This window comes from Camelus dromedarius, chromosome 2 (assembly GCF_036321535.1).
Source record: "Camelus dromedarius isolate mCamDro1 chromosome 2, mCamDro1.pat, whole genome shotgun sequence".
In the NCBI taxonomy this organism is placed as follows: domain Eukaryota; kingdom Metazoa; phylum Chordata; class Mammalia; order Artiodactyla; family Camelidae; genus Camelus; species Camelus dromedarius.
Genome location: NC_087437.1, coordinates 44339175 through 44361132, shown reverse-complemented (window position 1 = coordinate 44361132; position 21958 = coordinate 44339175). Strand labels below are relative to the sequence as shown.

The window sequence follows — 21958 nt, the reverse complement described above, 5'->3', positions numbered from 1 at the left end:
AACATCTGTCTTAATCTCCTCCTAATAAGTAGCACACATTCTTGGTTAACTCATTTTTCCCCTCCTTTTCTTTCTTGCCCCATTCCCAAAAGAGGCTAAAAAAAAGCCTGTCCTGCAGCTAGGAAAGGTCATGGGACAGAAATCTGGCCAATGTGAAGCCTTGCTGAGGGATTCTGGGAAAACGTTCCTCTCCCTGACAAAAGTGATCGATGCAGCTGGTGCTGCCGTTCCTCACTATCCCTGCACAGATGCCTAGGTACACAGGACTTTCCTGTGACCGTGAGGTGGAAAGCGTAAGGGCAAAAAAAGTTAAGATGTCGAGGTTGGCAAACAGCATGCGACAATGTGCTTGGGCCCCTGATGTCATCACTGAGCAGCTGAACCAACAACAGCAACCACCTGGCTCCAAACACCTTGTTTTGTTTGCCTGAGCCACTGTTAACTGGATTCTCTGTTACTTGAAGCTAAAGACAGAATCAACTCATGGACTGTAAGGTTTAACTATGCCCTAATCATTTCAATACTTTTCACTGAATTCAGCAGAGACCCACACACAGAGAAATGTCTATTACATGTTTAAACTGCATGGAACTGAGTTAGATTTTTTCACTTAAACACACAGACACAAACACAGTACAGAAAGGGATGGGCAAAAACAACATAGATTCTGAAATCTGATTTAGAGAGTAACTTTGGTGGTTACTCTCATGTTCTTTTCACTTACCTTCACTGGAAAATAATACCCTTTTATCAGAAAAAAGATCACACCATTAGACAAAAAACCAACAAACAAAAAATGTGTAATATATAGTCTTTACTCTTAAGAAACTTACAATTTGGTAGAAGAAAACATAACCAATAACCAAGAATGTTTAAGTGTTCAGTACTACATAATGTCAGAGCACAAGATTCAGTATGTTCAATGCAGTTTGACAGAAAACTGGTAAGGGTTGGAAAGAATTCAGAGGAAATGCTTGACCAGACATGCAGACAAGGGCATCTGAGGCAGAGGCAGCTGCTTCAGCCAAGGACACAGGGACAGTAAAAAGTAGGGTGCATCTGGACAACAGCAGGTAGCCCAGCTGAAGGCCATGGTAGAAATAGAAAGTCAGAAATAGAAAAAGGAGCCAGGTCATGCTCTGAAGCCACGCTCAGGAAATTGGGCATGTTTCTACAAGCAACAAGGAACAACAGTGTTATCAGGATCAATGTCAAGAACTCTCATTACTGGGGCAGATCACCCAACAGTTTGTGCACAGGCACTGTGCCAAGCCCTGGGAACCTGAAAAGGTTTCATGACAGAAATCATGACTGGGACCACTGCCCTAATATCTGCTAGCATCGACATCCATAAGCATGCACACCAGTCCTGAACTGCATTAGTCATGGGCAACGTTCAGAAGTCCTAGCATCTTATAATCAACAAATACGTTCATATTCCAGGTTCTTCTCCTAGTTTAAGGGCTTCTCCACATGATTTTTGTCCTTCCTACTTTAAATACTTAAAAAGTCATTTTTAAAAATATCCCATATAAATTTTTCTCTACTTGAGTATTACAAAAAGGGGAGGGGGGCAGGGTCATGGAGGAAAATAATAAAGAGAAAGCTCCTTGTGCCAAATGCTAGACCCCAGAGGGAAGCAGGCCAAACTGAACAGGAGACTCCCAACTTAAAGCCAGGTATTACTAGATTACAATTTCCAACAGTTCTCAAGGAGTGATGTGCAAAGCTTTTTCATTTCTATATTTTTTTGTCTAATAATATGCCAACTAGCTTTCTTCTTGAAGCCTTCTAAACAAAATTTGCTGCTATTTCATATTTGATGTCTCACCACAACTTTCAATAGCATTTAAAAGAAAGCTAAGACCTCGGCATAAAAAGCCATGCTTGGTTCACAGCCAAGTGAAATCCAGGAATCTCATCCAGTATCCATACAATGATTTTCCACTGCATAAATCAACCCATCACATATCCTTGTCACTTTTGATTGCAGTGACCAAGTGGCAATCAACGAGGGTGCAGAATGGGCATGTTTCTGTCCTGAGGCAATCATGAACACAAGTTTGTATCAGCACAGTCATACATGACAAAAAGTCTTTTGTAAAAGTGGATTCACAAGGTGTGTTCTGCCTCTTCACTAACTCCTCTAACAATACAAAGCTGAGTTTAATCAACTACCAATTCAAGACAGCATCATTATTTTTTATTCTTATTTCCTTTCAACTACTGCAACGTATCACCATTGTAGTAATAAGGAAAGAAAGAAATGCAGAAATCACAGACAGGAGAATGAAACCAGTGAATAGTAGTAGGGGCTTGTCCTATTTTCTAGGCTGAGAGTCTTTTCCAAATACTGGCCCCTATTCTGAAAAAGAGTGAGGAGAAGATTACTTTCCAGTTAAGATGAAAAGTCATATGAAACTGTGGCTGGAGGGCAAGCCCGGGAAAGCCAACCCTGCATCTGGGCTTGTCCCGCCTCAAGGCTCTGTGGTCCAAGCCCAGCATGGGGTGGGTTCTCAAGTCATTAAATACAAGATACAAACAATAGGCAAAATTGGGATGTTGATGAAAATGTAGGTTTGAATTTTCATTAGATGTTGGAACCACATAGACCCTGCACGGAGCAACAACTGTTTCCACCCAGTCTCATAAAAGGTGTCCCTCAGCTTTCTGAACCAAGATGTATTTTCCGTAGGTACAGCTGCAACCACCAGAGTCCTCTAATCAAAGTGTTGTTTCTTCCCTGTCCAGAACAGGTTGCCAAGATTAAGTTCCTGATTTTCTCCCTATCTATCAGCTTGCCCGAAGCTCAGGTTATGAACCTTCTTACTCCGTAGTTCGTAGGCCAAGACGTAACCAGGGACAGCAGTAAGGTCAGCTTGAATGTTTAATCAGAAAGTTGCATACATGTCCATTCTCTGTTAGAGTCCAAGGTTAAAGAACCAAAGACAAATTAGTATATAAGCAGAGTGACTTAGACAGGAGGGCAGGGGCAGGGCACAACCATTAAAAGAATGACACAGTAAATGAAGATACAGCATGGACTGGTTAGAAACAACTCAGCCAAAGATGGCAGAGGGTTTGACTTTCAGTGGACCTTGAGCCTCATTTTATGTTCACTGTAATATATTTGCATGCTAAATGACACACCCACCAGTGCCGACAGTTCTGAGGCTGGATATAAAAGGCCAAAAAGTGGGCAGTAGCCCAATTCCTGGAAATCCCTGCCCCTTCCCCAAAATAGCTGGAATAATCCCTAGCATATGAAATTACCCAGCCCATAAAAATTAACCACCCCACACCTCATGGCCGATCTCACTATCTGAGATGACCTCATGCTCTGGGACTGCCTCTCTCACCTCTGAGATGGCCCACGTTCTGTCTAAGGAACATGTATCTCCTAAGGCCTCTCTTGACTTGTGAGATGGCCCACACTCTGAATATGGAGTGTGTACCTCCCTGAAGAAATCTACTTTAACTTTCCTATGGCTCACTCTTGGATTTTCCTGCTTGAGACAAGAACCTATTCTCCCAAAACATGTTGACCAACTCTAACACACCTGCATATCTGTGTGAGCATTTAGCCAGAGATTCACAGTCAGTCTTTAGGCAAACCTCTCTTCCTTGTGCTATGTGAACAGGTTCAAACTTATTACTTAAGTCATGATCAGAAAAAATATCAACCTACACTGGAAGAAATTAATTCTTAATAACATGTGAGAATGTTGGATACCACACAAAAGGTCAAGACAAAAAAGGGGACTATCAGAAAGACAAGGGATGGCCACAACTCCATCAATAATTCTTTAGTGAATTAAGGTATAGCTTTATTAAAGAATTATGAATCAAGGCACCTTTGTTAGACAATTGATTTTTTTTATTAGCCCAGATTAGTCTTGCTCTATTTGAAGACCAACTTTTTTAAGTTACATCTATGACAGCTAAATAAGAGTGTGAACAGTTTTATCCACTAGTTGAATTAGTTTTTGTTTGAAATTTCCAGAGAAAAAGGTCAAGAGTCAAAGGATTATCACACAGGTGTTGAAAGGATACACTTTTCAACCTGTTGTGTTACAATCATGTAGACATTGCTTATGTGAACTGAATTGAAAATAACAGCCTTTTTATTGCAAGACCATTATAACACACAATTATTAAAATTGATTAATACTTAGGCCAATGCAATTTCATTATCTCTGATTGATTTCAAGCATTACTTTTTAATGGTCTTCACTCTTGTCATTTCAGTTAGAACTGCATGAACATTAGCTTAGTGGAACAACACACAGTTCTTTTTTTTTTTTTTTTTAATAAGATTAAGCTCTCTGCTTAAACAACAGGTCCCAAATGAGTAAACTACTAAAGATAGAAGACCAGATGCTTCTACAAATACTGTTTAGATTTGTTCTGATAGATTTTTATGCTTTTAATGCCAGAAAAAAACTGCATTGAACAGGGGTTGTAATTACATTGCCGTCCATAGCATTATTTAAAATAAGCACCCAGGAAACAGTTGTTATGTGACTGCATGGAAAAAAAACAGAAAAAAAAATATTATCTGACCTAAAATCATCTTTTCCTCTGAGGAAGGAAAGTACAATCTGGAAGAACCAGGCTCTTTACTTGTCAACAGCCAAGGCAGCAAATCTCAGGATGCTACCTCTACAATATCATCAAAGCCCATTCTGTGCCTCAGTTTCCATGGACTTTGTTTCGATTCAACCTTCAACAGCAGTGAAAGCAATAATTTGAATTATTGCAACAACTTCCTACCTCTTCACCCTCGTTTAACTTTTCTCTTGTATAATCTATTCTCAGTATTGTTTCCTGTTGTTTTAAAATACATCTATCATTAAGTGACTTCTCAACTGTCAGGTTGAAAATAAAGCAAAACAAAACCATTTTAAGATGGCATAAAGAAAAGATCCTTCATAACCTGACTGTGACCAGTATCTGTATCTGTCTCTCCCTTCTTCCCTCCTCTCACATCCCATCTCTCCCCAGCTTTCTCACCGGTTTTCTCAAAGCCTGTCCCCTCCACATCTGCTACACTTCAGCCACATTGAACTAAAGGCCATTTCCAACTACTCCATAGAAGTCTGCAACTTTCTATCTTCTATCTTGAATTTTCTTTGTCCCTTTCTCTGCCTGGAAAACTCCTTTCCCTTTGTGAAGCTATCCCTGTTCTTTAAGAGCTTGTTTATGTTCTTAACTAGATATTTCCATAATTCTTGGTTATGTCACACTTTCTTTAAATTATATCATTTCATCAACATTATCCTCTTCTACCTCCTAAGAGTCTGAGTTTTTTAAAACCAGGAAGCCTAATTTATGTATTTTTAAATTTTCTGTGCCCCAATCTCTCCTGCACTGTAAACACATGCTTAATAATGTCCACTGAATAAATGTGTGAGTACAATTTAGGAATTTGGGTTTATTATTCAATTGATACAAAATATATTCCAATTATGGCTATCCTTAAGTGTTATAACATACAATGATTTAATTTCTTGATAGCTACTGACCAGCACATCTCAGCCCCAGAAGTAAAAATTAAACCATATTAAGAACATACTTTACAAAACTGATTATATTCCTGTACCTGGGCTATAACCTTGAATCAAAGAATCCACAGGAAGAATCAATATCATCAAAGCAGTAATCTTAGGAGATAAATGGGCAGCTGGTGTCATCCCCCATTCGTCATGATATTGTTATAGCAGAGACAGTGCACAACAGTAATCTACCCTGACAGTGCTCGCTGATCCAGAGCCCTACCGCCGATTTTTATAACTTGCATTTTAAAAAATGCATTAGAAACTTTGATTTAGACATTATAGAGTACTGAGTAAAAGAGACAACCGAGTAAGTCATGGTGCTTGTGTGTGGCACCTCTGTGCTGTACGCTGACCAGCCTTTTCACAATTTGGTGGTTTGTTCACCACTTCCTCCACGCTGTTGTCACTAAAGCGCATCGTTCGGTGATTATAAAGTGGTAATTCACTGCTGCTCCCAAGGCTAGTTTTATTATTTTTTATGCCTTATTTAAGTATGTATCTTGTTGTTGATCCAAGCCCCACTATGACAACTCATTACTGAGACACGAAACAGTTAGGCAATTCATTTTAGTTCTGTGATCTCCACAGCCACTATCAAAACTTGGGAGGACAATTTGAGCTATTCAGAATGTTGAAATTCCTAAATCTGACTTGGGAGAAGCAAAGCAAGCAAGCATCTTAGCAAAGCATTAATATCCATTATTGCTCCCTCACTTAAAGACCCTGAAATTCTCACAACCCACATGCCTAGCAAATACCTTCTAAGTGGATCATTTAAAAAATCAAAATACTGAAGAAATGTATATCTGCTGCCTGAAAGTATGTATTTTATTTTATGCTCTTTTACATATACTTTTTTGTAGAATTTGTATGAAAAGTATTAAGACAAACATGTTAACTGTTATTTGCAAATGTTCAGAGTTTTACTTGTAAAAATGTTTTATTAGAATCTTTTTATTTAAACAAAAACAAAGCCAAGTTTGTATGCTAATCACCATGTGTCTTGAGTAGATTTTGGTACCAATATGTCAAGAAACTATACTTAATTTTTGTGACATCTATAACAGAGCTTGATTGGTGGGGGTAGGGGGAACTCACAGGCATAACAAATAGGATGCAAATACTCAGTAAATAAGCTTTTGCTTGTTGGTCTCCTTAGGTTATCAGAGACCACGCAAGCTCTGAAAAGAGCTTCAACTCTGTATGTAGGAATCAGAGTTAATTTCAAGAACTAATAGAGAAATAGGCATGTCTTTCTGAAAATGTTAATTGTAATATGTAATCGATACAATGACAGTCTAAGTAAATTGACAGAAATAGATGTATTCTACTATTTAGTCAATGACATTTTAACATCTTTAGTTTTCATTTAAAATCAAGTTTATAGATGCCTTAGGTTCAAAAATCCATTTTAGTTTACTAGAAAAGATTAGGAAAGGACACAGATCAGCTAAAATTGTTAAAAAGAAGGGACAACTACTAAAAGTTCTCTTCTGGTTTGAATGGGCTAAAATGAATTACTATGGCCAGTATGTGTCTTCTTAGAAATTTTCTTACTGATTATATATCATCATTAGCCTAAGCCTCCTGCCTGACACAACATAATGAATAATATCACAATCTTCTCAAATTTTTGACATAATTATTCATTCTCAGAATTTCTAAATCCCAATGTATTATTGCTACATTCCAACCATGGCTAAAGGGTTCAGGTTTCAGAGCATCTCCTAGAAAGTCACTTAGTTCTAACAACCTGCTTTCCTGTTTCTAATTGCCACATGATTAGTAATGCCTCACCAGAGTATCAGAAAGCACAGCCAGTTAGTTTTTCAATGCCCGAAGTAATTCTCAGAAGAGAGAGTAACACTTCCGTGTTCAGTATACATTTAGAAAATAAACATGCATGAAGGATAGTGAAAGATAAGCTAGTTAGATTCACTTCGGTCTGATAATACCATGTGGCCCACAGACTAAAGAGGCTACTCTGTCAAAATTCTATTTCCAACTATTCGTATCCTTATCCCCTCTGGGCTGCTCCAGGTTTTCTTTCAGCTTTGGTTTGATTTATCAGTTTATTTCTACACTGAAGCTAAATAAAAGCAGTCCTGGCGATTTCATATTCCTCTACTGGGAATTCTCTTTCTCCTGATGGCACTCTGTCTGTGTCTGTATTACTTACAATGATGACAGTCCACTTCGACTACTGGGACAGACTTTTCTCTTTATCCTTCATGAGGAATTCAAGCTCTTTGAAATCAGAGACTACATTATCTTCCTCTGGGAATTCCACTCCTACCACCTACGTATGGCATGAAGCTGAGATTTAATATATCTAAGTAATTCACTAAGACCTGATGAGATGAAACTTGGATTCTTCAAATGCTCACATTTCTGCACTTCCTATGAACAGAGGCACAGACTGCCTTTGCTCAGAATGATCTTTCCAAGAGCATGCATATAACAAACAGCCTTGGAAGATAGAGATAGTGCTTTCCCCAAAAAGATCAGGTTTCTTTACAGACTGGAAGAGATGAATATAGTGTCCCCCTTGCAGGCATTTTTATTCTCCAGTATAAAAGATTTGGGATCCCTAAATCGAACGTTCCTCTTCTATAATGCAACCACTGCATGTTCCGGTGTCAACCAGCTCTCTTCATCACCCTGTGGGAAGTGGGGCTCAAAGAACTCATGAAAACATAATTCTTAGGCTGGTTGCTGTGCTATAATAAACAATCTTTCATCTCTAACCCAGGGGTCTCGTGTCTTCTGCAAGTATTCATGAAACGATGACAGACTAATGTGTTATCTTGGTAGCTCAGTAAAATCTCAGACCTTTCACAGATTCTTGGTAAGAGTAACTGATATAGACGCTTTAGTCTCTAAGCCTGAGAATTTAAGTTTCAGTCAAAATTGGGCAGTAGATATAAAATCAAATTTGTATATTATGACTCTCGTTTTAACACTTGTCTTTGTGTGCTCCACCAACACATCTCTCACTGACTACACATTTAATAAATACTAAGTGTCTACAGTAAAAGTGGCATCTGCAACCATCTCTGCACTACCCTTCTTGTTTCCAGTCTCTCCGTCTCTAACCTGTGCTTCAGAGAGTGATCTTCTGAAAGGCACGTTTGGTCTGATAATTCTCCTACTCAAAACCCTTTGATGATTTCTCACTGTATCAGAACCAACTTCTAGCCATCAACTTCGCTCCAAAGCTCTTCATGAAATTATCCTAACTTACTTCTCAAGCCTTTGCAGTATGATTTAAGAAGCATAGACTGCTGCTTCTTAGCGGCCTACTGCTGTCATGATAGAGGAGTGTGGTTTTTCAATAGGGAGGTTGGATTTTTCCTCAGTATGTATTGAAAACTAAGATACTTTAGTTTTTTTGTAAAGTAGAACAAAGGTCATATTTACAAATATAATCATGTACTTGGTACAAAAAGTAGCATTTTGCCTGGCACTGAAATTCTTAAATGACTGTTTAGGAAAATACTTGGAATATCCAAGGTGAGACTGCAGTGGCATGACTTGGCAAAAGACTACAGAAAAAATTAACATGAACTTGGAAAGAGGAGAAAAGTTGAGAGAAGAGGGAAGGGGCATAGAAGAGACATGGGCTGGGCCACATTTTAAGAAGCCATCCTATGAACGATGATAATCAATGAGAAATTACCACTGGGGCATGACTGAAGACCTTTTACTAACAAAAATAACAACAAAGACAATTAATAGCAAATGATATTGTTTCTTACATGCTAAGCCCTAGGTAGTTTTTACATTTTTATCTACCTATATGAATGTGGGGCTATTATTACCTATATGTAAGAAAACTATGATTGCAATTTTAAGAAATTTCTCAAGATCATACAGCTGGATAAAGCAGAGCTGGGATTTGATCCCACGTAGACTGATCCATTTCTAAGTTGTTTGTATGGCTGTGATATAAATTCCTCTGACTTCCAGTCTTCAAAAGAGCATGATACAGGCCATTACAAAAATGGAGCATCAGCACAGCAGGCAATGATGATATGTGTGGAATGACCCTAATTTATCTTTCCCCAAATGCCTGACTGGAGAAGTCAGTGGCACTGAATCATGAGAAACACGAGTCTAAATGTTCCAAGAAGCGACCTGCGCTCAAGTTACCTGTGAACCACAGCCGAGTTGTGAGCAATAGCTTCCAGGTGAAACTAACTCAGGACCAGATGGAAACCCAAGTCTATTTTATTACTCTATTTCCTCAAATACACTATTAGTAACTACCTATAAAGGATCACAGTTTGATACCCCATTACTACAGTAGCATCTGAGTTGATATTTAATTTCAACAGTAACTCCAGGTGCATATTCCTATTTCCCAGCACTCTAGGGGATTTCAGAAACTCTAGACATAAATACTCCATCAACAGTTATATTAAATCGTTTCATCTGCAGAAAAATACTGCATAACCTCTGTCAACATTGAGTGTGTGGTTTAGATATGGATTCTGGAAAGTCCTGGGCAATGTTCCCAGGTCCAGTAAGACCTAAAAGGGTATTTGGCTTTCCACTAAGTTTCACAGCTTTCTCTAGGTTCCTCTTCACATGTGCACTTCACTTCCAAGACTCAGACTCAGGCTAGATACATGCTCCCCAGGGCAACTCTTCACCTTCTTCTCTGTGCCTGCACCCGGCCCACACAGGATGCAGGAGGGGGCCTCTCGGCTCTGAACCCGAGTTGCCGTTTCTCCATTGTCCTGTTGTTGACTCTTTCTCCCATTAGCCAATGTTGTAGCTGCTTTTATTCCCTTTTAAGAATTTTCTAGACTAGATTCTCATGGTAGCATTTCCTTCTTGGATTAGTTTTCAATCCAGGTTTCTAATCTCAAAGCCCTCTCTTAAATCACCTGGCGAAAAGAAAACTTGGTTTGTTTTGTTGGTGATTATCATCTTGCTTCTCCCACTCCAAATTGCTGCCTAGTTTTTCTTTCTTTCTTTCTTTTTTTTTTGGTCATCCTGTGTTGTTTTCACAACTTTTTTCCCCAAACAATCAGCAAATTATGTTCCAAGTGACAGTTCCCACAATGCTCAAATTTCATCTTCCTGCTTATAGATTATTGGAGCAATGCTCGGTATCAATACTGCCTGACATTCAGTTTGCCCCTATTCCCAGCAGAGGAAAAGAATTTTGTTTCTGGAATGAAAATTGCTAGCAGCAATCACTGTCTTCTCTACCTTCTTGATTACCACAAAGGTGCTACTGTCTCAATTCTGAGAACCCAAATCTTGAAACTCTTCAAATCCTCTGGTCCTAGTTCCTTCTGGATATTTCCAGCCAAAGGGGGAACTTTTTGTACTGAAAAGGCTAGAGTAGAATACCTTTCAATACCTTGTCTCTACTTATTTGAAGGATGGAATTGCAATATATGCAGATGTTAAGAAAATTCACGTGAATATTTTTAATTTTCCTGTCCATAAAGCAACTCTCCTCACTGATACTGCCTGCAGCCTTAAAAAGCTAACATGCACCACTGGGTGTCAGATCATAATTACATATAATTAGCAAACTGCAACTGTTTCAAAAGATTGCAACTGATTAAACAAGGACTAAGAACTAAAGAATCCAGGGTTAACGTATTATCCTTACAATAGTTATTCTGGAACGTGACTGAGCTGTAAGAAAAATGTTTCTTATTACTCACAGCATACCAATTCTCTATGCAATGTGAAATTTACAAAAACAAAAACTAAATAAAAAGTGGGAGCAATGAGGAAATCCTTAGAAATGAGGCAATCTGGGGGAAGAAAAACAGAAATTTAAGTGACTGTATCTTCAGTCATTTTAATGAGAAGCAGCAATGGAGCACAGTATTTCTTACTTGGAAAAGTTAAATCCCACATTGAATATTGCAAATAAAGAGAATTTCAAGAGTGGTCAGAGCTCACCACCCCCTCCCATCTGCTGATTCCTATTGAATTTACTCTGTAGAAGTGAGTTAATTTTCTTTCTGTTGTTATTTGCAAAGATAGTGGCCAAAAGTAAACAGATTAACAGGGAAAGAGCTTCAAGGAAGTCCCCTGAGCCAGGAAAATGGCAGGCTCTGCAAAACAGCTGCTGAGCAATCTACAGTTCCACAGGCAGCCTGGGTTAGAGGTCCAGAGAGACTGGTTCACCCTCCTGGAACACAGGACATGTCCACTTGAAACTGCATCCAAAATTGACCCCTAGAGACCTCTGCAAGTTAGTCAGTCTCTTCCTCCCTCCCTTCCTACTTACCACAATGTATCATTCTGTCATTATGCTTAGTTTATAGAAGAAGTATGTTCCCATGGGTTCACTCTGGCCAGTGGGAACATAAATACCACAAACATAGATCTCTTGGACGGCTTGTTCATCACTTTGACACTTGCCCAGCACTCAGCTGGCCCACAGTAAATATTCATAAAACAAAAACATGCATAAACAAACACACTGGTGTTAAAAGGCACTCTGAATAAGTCTTTGATGGTAGGCCATCAGGTGTCACTTTTAAAATGGAATATGAACTTGATTAAGAACAACACATGCCCTTAAAGTATAAAGCAAGGTGTCTCCTTTCCCTGTAACAGTGCATAGCTTTGACACTGCCTTCAACACTCCAGTATCATTCTATGTAAATAATGTGCTTCTCTTTGTGTTTGGTTTAAAGTCTCTGATTGAAACATAATTTAAAGTTTTGAACCAGGAGATACAGATCATATAGGAATTTAGTTTCTCTACTTTAAATAAGGATGGTGGAAGGAAGGCTTCAATCTCTAACATGTGGTGTGCCAGTAGCAACTGACTGAGATCCAGCTACAGCTCACAAGAGCAAGATGTAGAAAAATATCTGCAAGGATCTCACCAAGAAAAAAACCACAGAAGCCACAGCCTATGAAAATCTGATACAATTCATCTTGGCTGCCCTTCTGGGCTAAAACAGTTTTCTCCCTTTCCTCTTTGCCCATATGAATAGCAAGACATATTCTGAATTATCCAGTTAAATTCTGATATGCCACCCAGACACATCAAAGGCAGCTATAATAGAAGATCTGATGTGTTTCACCAAATAACAAAAATTATCAGGCTAATGAATTATAACTTTTAAATCTATGTAGCAGCTTGAACTACAATATTGGTACAAGCTGATCTTACAAGTTGTTCCCTACAGAACAGAGTGAATATAATGAAACCAAGTGAAGAAACCGAGAGAAACGCCCACACTTATTTTATTTTTATGGAAGGTAGAAACCACCTGCACACATTTTTGTTCAAACAAAAATGTTGTTTCAATTTTTTTTTCTCACAGAAAATGTACCCCATAGAATTGAAACTATTTCTTTTGTTTCTTCTTCTATCAGAATTTGATTTGCATATCTGGGGACACGATAAGGTGCTCGCTGTGATTTAGAGAGTTTATAAAAAGGTAATTTGATCTCAAATCATAGTTTTACTTCTTTATTTCTAATAATGAAAGCTGCATACCCTTCTGAGAAGTGAGTCATGAGAGGAAGACATTAGCTTGCCTTGTATTAGACAATAAAAAAGTTCCACAGGGGACGAGTTACATATTATGACATTGTGAATATAAGGCTCATTTGGATTTAATTCATTACTACATCATGTTGCACAGGAAAGCAATTTTTAAGCAATAGAAGTGCCACTTCATTTGTAAAGGACCCAGCTATAACATGTAATCAGTTACTGAAGACAGAAACTGATTTCCCAAATCAGGCATATAAAATTTAATATATTTGCTACAGTTATAATGAAAGGGAAGGAAACTTCAATGACATTTTTTCCCCAGATAAGAGTGACTATTTGTAAAATCTGGAAAATGCATTTTTGCTTGGGAAGTTGACTACATCTTGAAGCCACAAACTAAATTGAGAAAATAAAGCATTTTTTAAATAAAATATTTGAAATATTTGGTAGACACTTAGAATATAATTTCAAATTGTATCATTTTATAAATTTAATATTACACTAAAATAGGATCTGAAATTAATTATGAAATAAGGATAATGATGGCACTGGCTTTTTAAAAAAAAATTCAGTATCAATTTTCTGTATTATTCAGTTTAATCCTAGCAACTGATTTAGAGTTAAAAAAGTAACAGCCAAATCATATTGGTTAAAAATATGATTATATATATGCATGTATACTTAAATTGGTTATATATATATATATATATATGGAGAAAAAGAGAGAGATCTATTTAAAAGAATCAGCTTATGCATTTGTGGACACTTGCCAAGTCCAAAATCTCTGGGGTAGACCAGTAAGCTGGAGACTCAGAGACAGCTGCAGTTAGAGTCCAAAGGCAGTCTGCTGGTAGAACTCCCTCTTTCTCCTGGGAGGTCAGTCTTTTTCTATTAAGGCCTTCAACTGATTGGACGAAAGCTATCCACATTATGAAAGATAATCTGCTTTACCAAAGTCTACTGATTTAAATGTTAATCTCATTTTTAAAAAAACACCTCCGTAGAAATATCTAGAATAATGTTTCATCAAACATCTGTGCACTGTGGGCTAGCCAAGTTGACAGATAAAAATAACCATCACACTGGAGTCATATAAGCAACTAAAATTTGGACAATAAAATCACCTATCCATTTTGTTATATTTCCCAAGATGGGGGAAGTGGAGGGGAAGTTTCATCATCCATTTTTAAATTGCTGAATTACCAGACAACTTTACTTTCCCTCCCATCAGCTAAAAACATACATTTAAAAATTTTAAGTGACTGTAATAAAGTACTTAATCTGATTTTGTAAACATTGCATACATAATCTATTTTCACATATATTTTAATTTAAATTTCTCCTGTAAACCACCTTGATGAGATTATGGGATGAATGCTTTCATCTGCAATTTCCAAATATTTTATTTAATTTCTAAAAGCATGGATTGAGGTTTTCTAATTGCAAATCTCAAAGGGCCACGTCTGCCATTTGAATCTTGATTTCATTGACATGAAAAAGAAAACATGAAAGAGAGAAGTATGTAATCAGTCCCCAGCCCTGCCATGTTTAACCATACTTCACTCCGCTGAATGTGATCATTGCCAACTTTTCTATCACAAGAGTGTCGAGAAGTCAAGTGAATCCACAGGGAACTGACACACTTAATCCTCAAAGGAAAAGGTTTATTTTTCCCTTGTAGTACATCTGACAGATCTGTTCTTTTTTTGGAAAGAATAAGATCAAGAAGTGAATGGATGAAAAAGTGCACTATAGTCAATGCAGGAAAGATACAAGAAAAATGTGATGAGCCTCAAGGCTGAGCAATTTTCAGGATAGGCAGCCAGTAAGCACAGATGACCATGACACATCTGATGAAAATATTTCACTGACCATCACTGCCAAAGAGTCCTTCATTACGTAAAACATATTCCTCCCACTGAGGAAAAAACCAAACTTGAAAATCTAAGGTTTCCTGCATTTTGATCCTTAACAATCTAACTTAGTCTGGGTGTTTTTACATCAAAGATAGATTTGGTGAAAAAGATAAAGAAAACTTGCCTACTAGGAAAGTGTAACCTAATTGCAGTTATGCAGGTTGCAACCTTGAGGATAAAATAATTATGTGTAGGGAGCAGGGAGACGGCAAGAGATGAGGGATATGGGAGAGAGAGTGATGATGCAGGAAGAATTCTTTGATTCTACTTTACCACTGAGAAGGAAGAAACAAGCCTTCAGGGTGAACCGGCCCTAGACCGAGACAACCCTTTCCTGAAACTGGCAAGGCATAAAAAGATCTGTGAGGGAATCTACTTTGCACCTCTGTAAAACCTGTGATCATGGAAATGCCTTTCTGTGAAATTTTTACTTTCATTTCTTCTTTATAGAAAAGGAATGCTCCCTAGATTAAACAGAATATCATTAAAAACTGTCGAGTGACTGGCAGAGTGCATGGAATCTAGCAGAAATGCAGCACATGTTTTCATTAGAGAAAAAAAAAGAATCATCTACCTTCAAAATCAACTTTTTTAGCACATGCTATGAGAATATAGATACACTATGTTAGAAAAAAATCAAAGGTCTGATATATATAATTCTGAATTTCAATAATATACCTAAATAGCCAGAGTATACTTTTCTTTTAAAATAATGGTAATCCACACAGAAGTGACAGCTGTATCAAGAAGGTCTGTATTTTGGGTGTACTGTCTTCTGCAATAACGATTTCCAGAGTGTCCACATACTATGCCTCAAGGATTAGGCTGGACTCATAGTTCTTTCTCCGATGCAAAGTAGAGAGTGATTTACATCAACAAAAAGAGAGAAAATAAAGTGCTGACAGTTACAAGGAGAGAGGGAGAACTCAACTGATGGGAGATCAAACAAGAGCATCCTGAAGAAGCTGGCACCTGAGCCAGACCTCAAAGGATGTCTAAGATTGAGGAGGTCCTTCTGTCAACCCTCATTCATCCTGTTGCTGAATGCCCCTCCTGCTCTGGCCAAACACCTAAGAACTGTGAAGGGCATAAGCTTTCACCTGTGAGTTGATCCAGTCAGCTAAGAGAATTAATGTCATTCTACATAATACTGAAAAACTGAGTGAAGGGGTCCCTTTATCTAAAGTCCAGGGCAATAAAATACTATGAATAATTAATTCAATCTTATCTTTTGTCTCCTTTTGTGATTAAATCTTAAGAGAATGTACATTTGTTATCCGGAAAGATCAATGATAGAATAACTAATTACTTCTTTTAGGAACCATCATTCTATTACTGTTAAATTAAATCTGTTATCATTTGCATAAATTGAATTACATGTGCTTTTGCTATACATTTACATGTTTTTCTCCAATTAAAATGCCAGTTGTTTTATTGCCTTCTTCAGATCTCCCAACCTTCTGGCTCTCATTCCTTCTACTGAAATTGGAGAGGAACAACAAAAAAATCAGAAACAATAGAAAAGACAGAGGCCAAAATGTAACTCCAGACAGAGGAGGAGCAGAAAGATAGCTGGAAAGTGCAGCTGGGGACTAGAGAAGAGCAGTTGCTGAAGGCATCACCATCACCAAACCCATCATTGTTAAAGAGTAATAGCAAAATGTATAGTCCTGTGGGATCAAAAGAAAGACAAAACACTGAAATAATAACATTCCCTAAACTTTTGAAGAGTTAATTGCCAGCTAAGAAAATATGGTGTTTTACTTACTGTTTGTAAATATCATTTCACAGTTTAACTTAACTTATGCTTAATTACTTGTACCAAGCCAGATGATGATGAAAAATATTGCCCTGTCTAAATGATACAGATATTTTAAAAATCTAGAGATCTTATTTTATCGTTAATTTAACAAATAAAGTGTGTCACTGAAATTAAGAGCCAGAAAGATGGGATATCATGCATAAAGTCACAGTTTACTATTACAGTATTCAGTAAACGTAAGATTTTAAATTTTTAAAGTAAGTTCATACATGGAAAAGGAAACACAAATACTCGATTAATATATAAAAGTTTGTCAACTTTTTTTTGGCCTATCAAAACAAAAAATGAGGACCTAGAAGGCTGGCAGTCCTGCAAGGCAATTTAGTAACACAAAGCAAACAACTAAACAAATTTAAACTCCCTGAATCTGTGATCTGCTTCCAGGAATTCATCAGAAGGGAATAATTAAATAAGCACACACAGACTTATGTATGAGGATGTTTGTAGAGACAACCTCAGTGTACATTTATAAGAAACAGGCTCAATAAATTCATGTCCTCTGTACAATGGAGTACCAGCAGCATTTTAATGTAATGATTCAAATCTATATTTATTGGTTGAAAAAACGGTTCTCAACATATTTGAAGTGGAAAAATTCAAAAGCAGACATCAAAAAATATACACGGCATAATACAGTTCTGCTGACTGGTAAGAGGAAAGAAAGAATGAAATGATGGCAGAAAAGGTGGTAAGGTTATGGGTGTATCCTTTCTAACGTGCTGTATACATTTTACTTATAAGTAGGAAAAACAGTAATGCCTCTTCCATTAAGAAAAAAGATATCAGCCATAATTAGGATACATTTTCTCTTCTCACCATTTCACAGCATCTCTAGCTATCAAAAGACAACATACCTGCATATAAAAATATACTTTACCTCATTGGTTTATTCACTTTAAATATTTTATTATTATATTTGGTAATCAAATTAAGTTTTCAAAACACTTTGTTCAGCAATGTCCATATGATCTTTAGTATGTGTATATATACAAATATATATATATGTGGACACATATACTTATGTTAAAGCAGGCGGATAGCTAGGTATGAGCAGAGAAAGAGGGACGCAGGCCAAATGGCAGGAATTGGGCAAAGAGGAGAGACACAGACCAAATGCAGGAAACCATACATCATGTAAGCACCAGGGGTCCCTGGGCAGAGAAAGAAAAGCAGGAACCTCTGGGATGATAAGCAGTCACACATTTTGGGGTGACAAGTGGCCTGGAAGCCGACAAAGAAAGGGATCTCCAGTGTCCAAATGTAACCTTTTGCTCATTATGCCTTCATTTCAATAAAATTAGCCTTGCAGATTAGAAGTACCTGTCATGCGCTGATGCCATGACACTTCCAATCTAGACTAAATAAAGACAAAAATACCTCCTCCCCACCAGAAGGTGGGGTTGAGACAAAACTCAGAGAATAAGACCCCAAACCCTTCCCTCCCCAATGAATATTCTGCTCATTCATTTTTACAACCTATGTCACCAGCTTGCCAAAGAAACTCAGGGCAGCTGCTCACCTGAGCCTGCCCACTCTCCCCTTGAGAGTTACTATCTATCCCTTAATATATCCCCACTTTACTTCCTTAACCTCCCTGTCTCATCTCTGAATTCCTTCTGTGGCAAGAACATAATCACCAGCAACACTTACACACTTATAGGTCATTCATTCAAATATATATATATATGATAAAGGCTCTATGACTTTATTAATACCAATAAGACACTGTACCTGCCACACTTAAGCTTCTTCTAAGTTAAAGAGCTCTCTTAACAGCCCTAAGTAAACGTTTTATACAAGATGACCAGCATCCCAAATGGCCAAAGCTGATTAGACTAGGGATAAACACTGGACAGAGTCACAAACATCTGTGACTCCCAAAAGGATAAAAATCATACTTCATTCTGAGGAACAGAAATGGAGGAATAATGTATTGGGGAACATAGAAGTTGATATTGGGAGAAAAACAAGGCAAGCAAAAAGTAGTACAGGTGGGAAGGGAGTTAAGTCACTTTGTTCAACTCTTTAGTGAAAATCAGAGGTCTATGGCTACTGGGGTCCCTGGAGCTGACTGGATCCAAATTCCATAATAATAAGTCCCCATCAGATGAATAATTCCTATTCACAGATTACTGTGGGAGCCTAGTTTCCTATTTTGACGCTTACAAAAAACTTGCTTTATCTAAGTAGTTACTGTTCCAAGGCATGGAAGGCACACACTACAGCAACTTTTAATGGCTTATTTTAAATCTAACACATCTGAATACATCTGATATATATCTGAATATACCCTGTCTATTTACACAGAAGACACATGAAAGAAATCAACTAACCGTGTAAAAGAGTGAATTCATTTTTTCAAATACAAGTACAGGCAGAAATGTCCAAGAGAATCTTATTAGAAGATCAATACACACACACACACACACACACACACACACACACACACACACACACACACAGTCTTCAGATCCCTGTGTTCATGTTGACTGATTTTCTCTTATTTGTTCAACATGATACCAAGTAGGTGGCATATGTGGGCTTTATTAAGGGAAAACTAAGTCTTTAAACTGGAATATGCAGTCAATATGTCTATCAAGGATTCTCTGATTCAACATATTATTCAAATATGTTCTTTTCCAAAATATTACACATAAAAACAGCACATGCGTAACCTCTACATTGAAGAAACATGACTCAGGGAATGCAATCATAAAGAGCTTTTTAAAATCCTATTTATATTAACTGGGGCTAGGTTCCTACACCTGCTTCTGGGTAAAAAACTCTAGTAATTCTGGTCACTGTTAAGTGACTTGAATTCCTCCGATGAGTAATTAAAAGGTTCAGTATCATTTAATAATCAAAACTCTGAACTTGTCCCCACTTTCTGATCATCTCCAGATTGTGAAACTTGCAGTAGAACAAAGGAGATTAGTCATTTCTCTCTGATTTGTGTTTTTGCACTTCCTCTCTCACAGCTGAAACCTTCAAGGTTGAAACAGAGCAAGTGAGAACAGGCAAAGGCGGAGCAAGAAGTTCTCTCTCACTTGGAAGGTCCTCTGATGAACTGGCAGAGTACTCTGAATCCAGCAGGAGTAGGTAGCTGAATTTTCCGCTTGGACCTGCTTTATCAGCTCTCTGGAGACCCACCACCCACCCATCCCACACCTGGGGACTTCTCACCTTCCTTAGACATGAGTAACACACTCTTGTCCACCTCCATGCTTCCTTCTTCCAGGCATCTGACCATACCTCTAGCTCTGTCTATGGTAAGTTCTTTTCAGTCATGCAGGCAGCTTGCTTGAAAAAAGAAATACACCCTCACCTCCCTATCTCTCTTTTTCTCTGTCGCTTACTCATTTATTTTTAATGAAGGTACTGGGGATTGAATCCAGGACCTCATGCACACTAGGCATATGCGCTCTACCACTGAGCTATACCCTCCACCAAACAGTATCTGGTTTTGATATAAGCTGTCACTTACCTAAAATCAGAACACAGCATAGTGTCTGAGTAATTATAACATAATTATATAATATAAAATCAGATTTTATAATTACATTATAAATAAGAATTATCTTTATAATGTTTTGAAAATAATCATAATATGAAAAATCTAAATGGTAAGTAAAATGATTTTCAGAATGCAGACTTGATCAATTAAACATAGATCTGTTTATCACTTATCCATGCATTCATTTCCTCCTTTAGAAAAATACTTAGTCAATGTCTCCTGTACAATAGGAGTCTAATAATGGACAAATAAAGTTTGTTCCATTCCCTGATGGAGTCTGCAGTCTAATCCATTATAAAAACATTTTTCATATTGCTCAACCGTTAGTATGTTTGGCAAGAACTGACACTGTCTTAGGGCACGAGCAGGAATGGAGAATCAACAGAGAAGAGACACAGCAAATGATGAATAAAATAGATCAGTGAGAACCCAGAACTGATCATAAATTGACTAACAGTAACAGTTGGAACCTGTGATGTTCAGATTTAATGCCAAGAGGACTTAATGAACACAGGAACTCATAATAAGACATGTGGTTGGCATGACTACTAGGGCAACCATTGTCTTTGGATGAGGAGATGGTACTCAGAAAGTTACTGTAAACATATTTGTACCAAAATTATTATTTTTGAAGAAAAAAATCTATTATCTCAGTAAGGAAAAAACTGTGGTGATTTGAAAAAACATACTGTGAATCTGTGTCCGACCACTGAATATTGCCTAGGAGTAAAATTGCTGGTGGTTATATTTTGAAATAGTTTGTTGATTTTTGAGTTTAAAAGAATATAAGCCTTACTGTAATGCAATCCCTACTCTGAGGGAAATAATGAATATTTTTATTTAATTACACATTTAAAAAATTTTAGAACCAGCTGCCTATTTGCAAAGAGGACATGTCAGTTTTTTACATCTACAGTGCTGGAAAAAAAATAAGGCAAAGACAATAAAGGGACAAGTCTCAATCCAAAACATAGTGGACACTTGACAGATATAAGTTTATTCTCCTTTTTCAGTTAAGGAAAAAAAAAAACCAGGAAATTTCAATTTGTGATTTGAGATAGAGAGAGAAAATGAGGAGAGGGTGGAGGTGGGAAAATAGTTTTTTGGATTCTTTATTTTCAAACCATCTTTCCTTCATGTGAGTAGCTACTTCCCTTTCTGCACCTACATTTTGAATTGATTTTTCTTTCTTATTTTGTGTATTTCAGTGTCTTGCATTTAGGCAACATGAATAAACCATTCCTGGCTGGAAAAAAAAAAAAAAAGGCAAAGAAAGCCAGAGGACTGTGAGGAGAAAAATCATGTAGGCTGGTTAGTACACAAAATGCATGCCACTAAGTTCCTCATGATCTCAATATAAATTTGACTCTGAACTTACTAAAAGGCCAAAGTAAAGAGAAGAGCAGGCTGGGTTATGAGACTCACTGTGTCCATAATTAAAAACTAAACAGTTGCTCAGGAAAAATGCAATTATTCTTAATATTAAGGAGTTAAATCCATGAATCCTTTTCTAGAGGATGCTTTTGTAATAGAACACATGTCCACGATGCACTTACAGTAGACAGAGCTTCACAGAGTTCTATTTTCTTTCTTCTTCTCTCCCTCTCCTTTTTAAAATAACATCCCTGTGCTAGTTAGATCTTTTTCTTTTTCTTTTTT

General features: G+C 37.4%; 1 protein-coding gene across 9 annotated transcripts in view; it reads right to left on the bottom strand.

Moving 5' to 3' along the window:
- NAALADL2 (N-acetylated alpha-linked acidic dipeptidase like 2) overlaps positions 1-21958 on the bottom strand; it is a 1176025-nt gene that overhangs the window by 620725 nt on the left and 533342 nt on the right. The window lies entirely within an intron of this gene.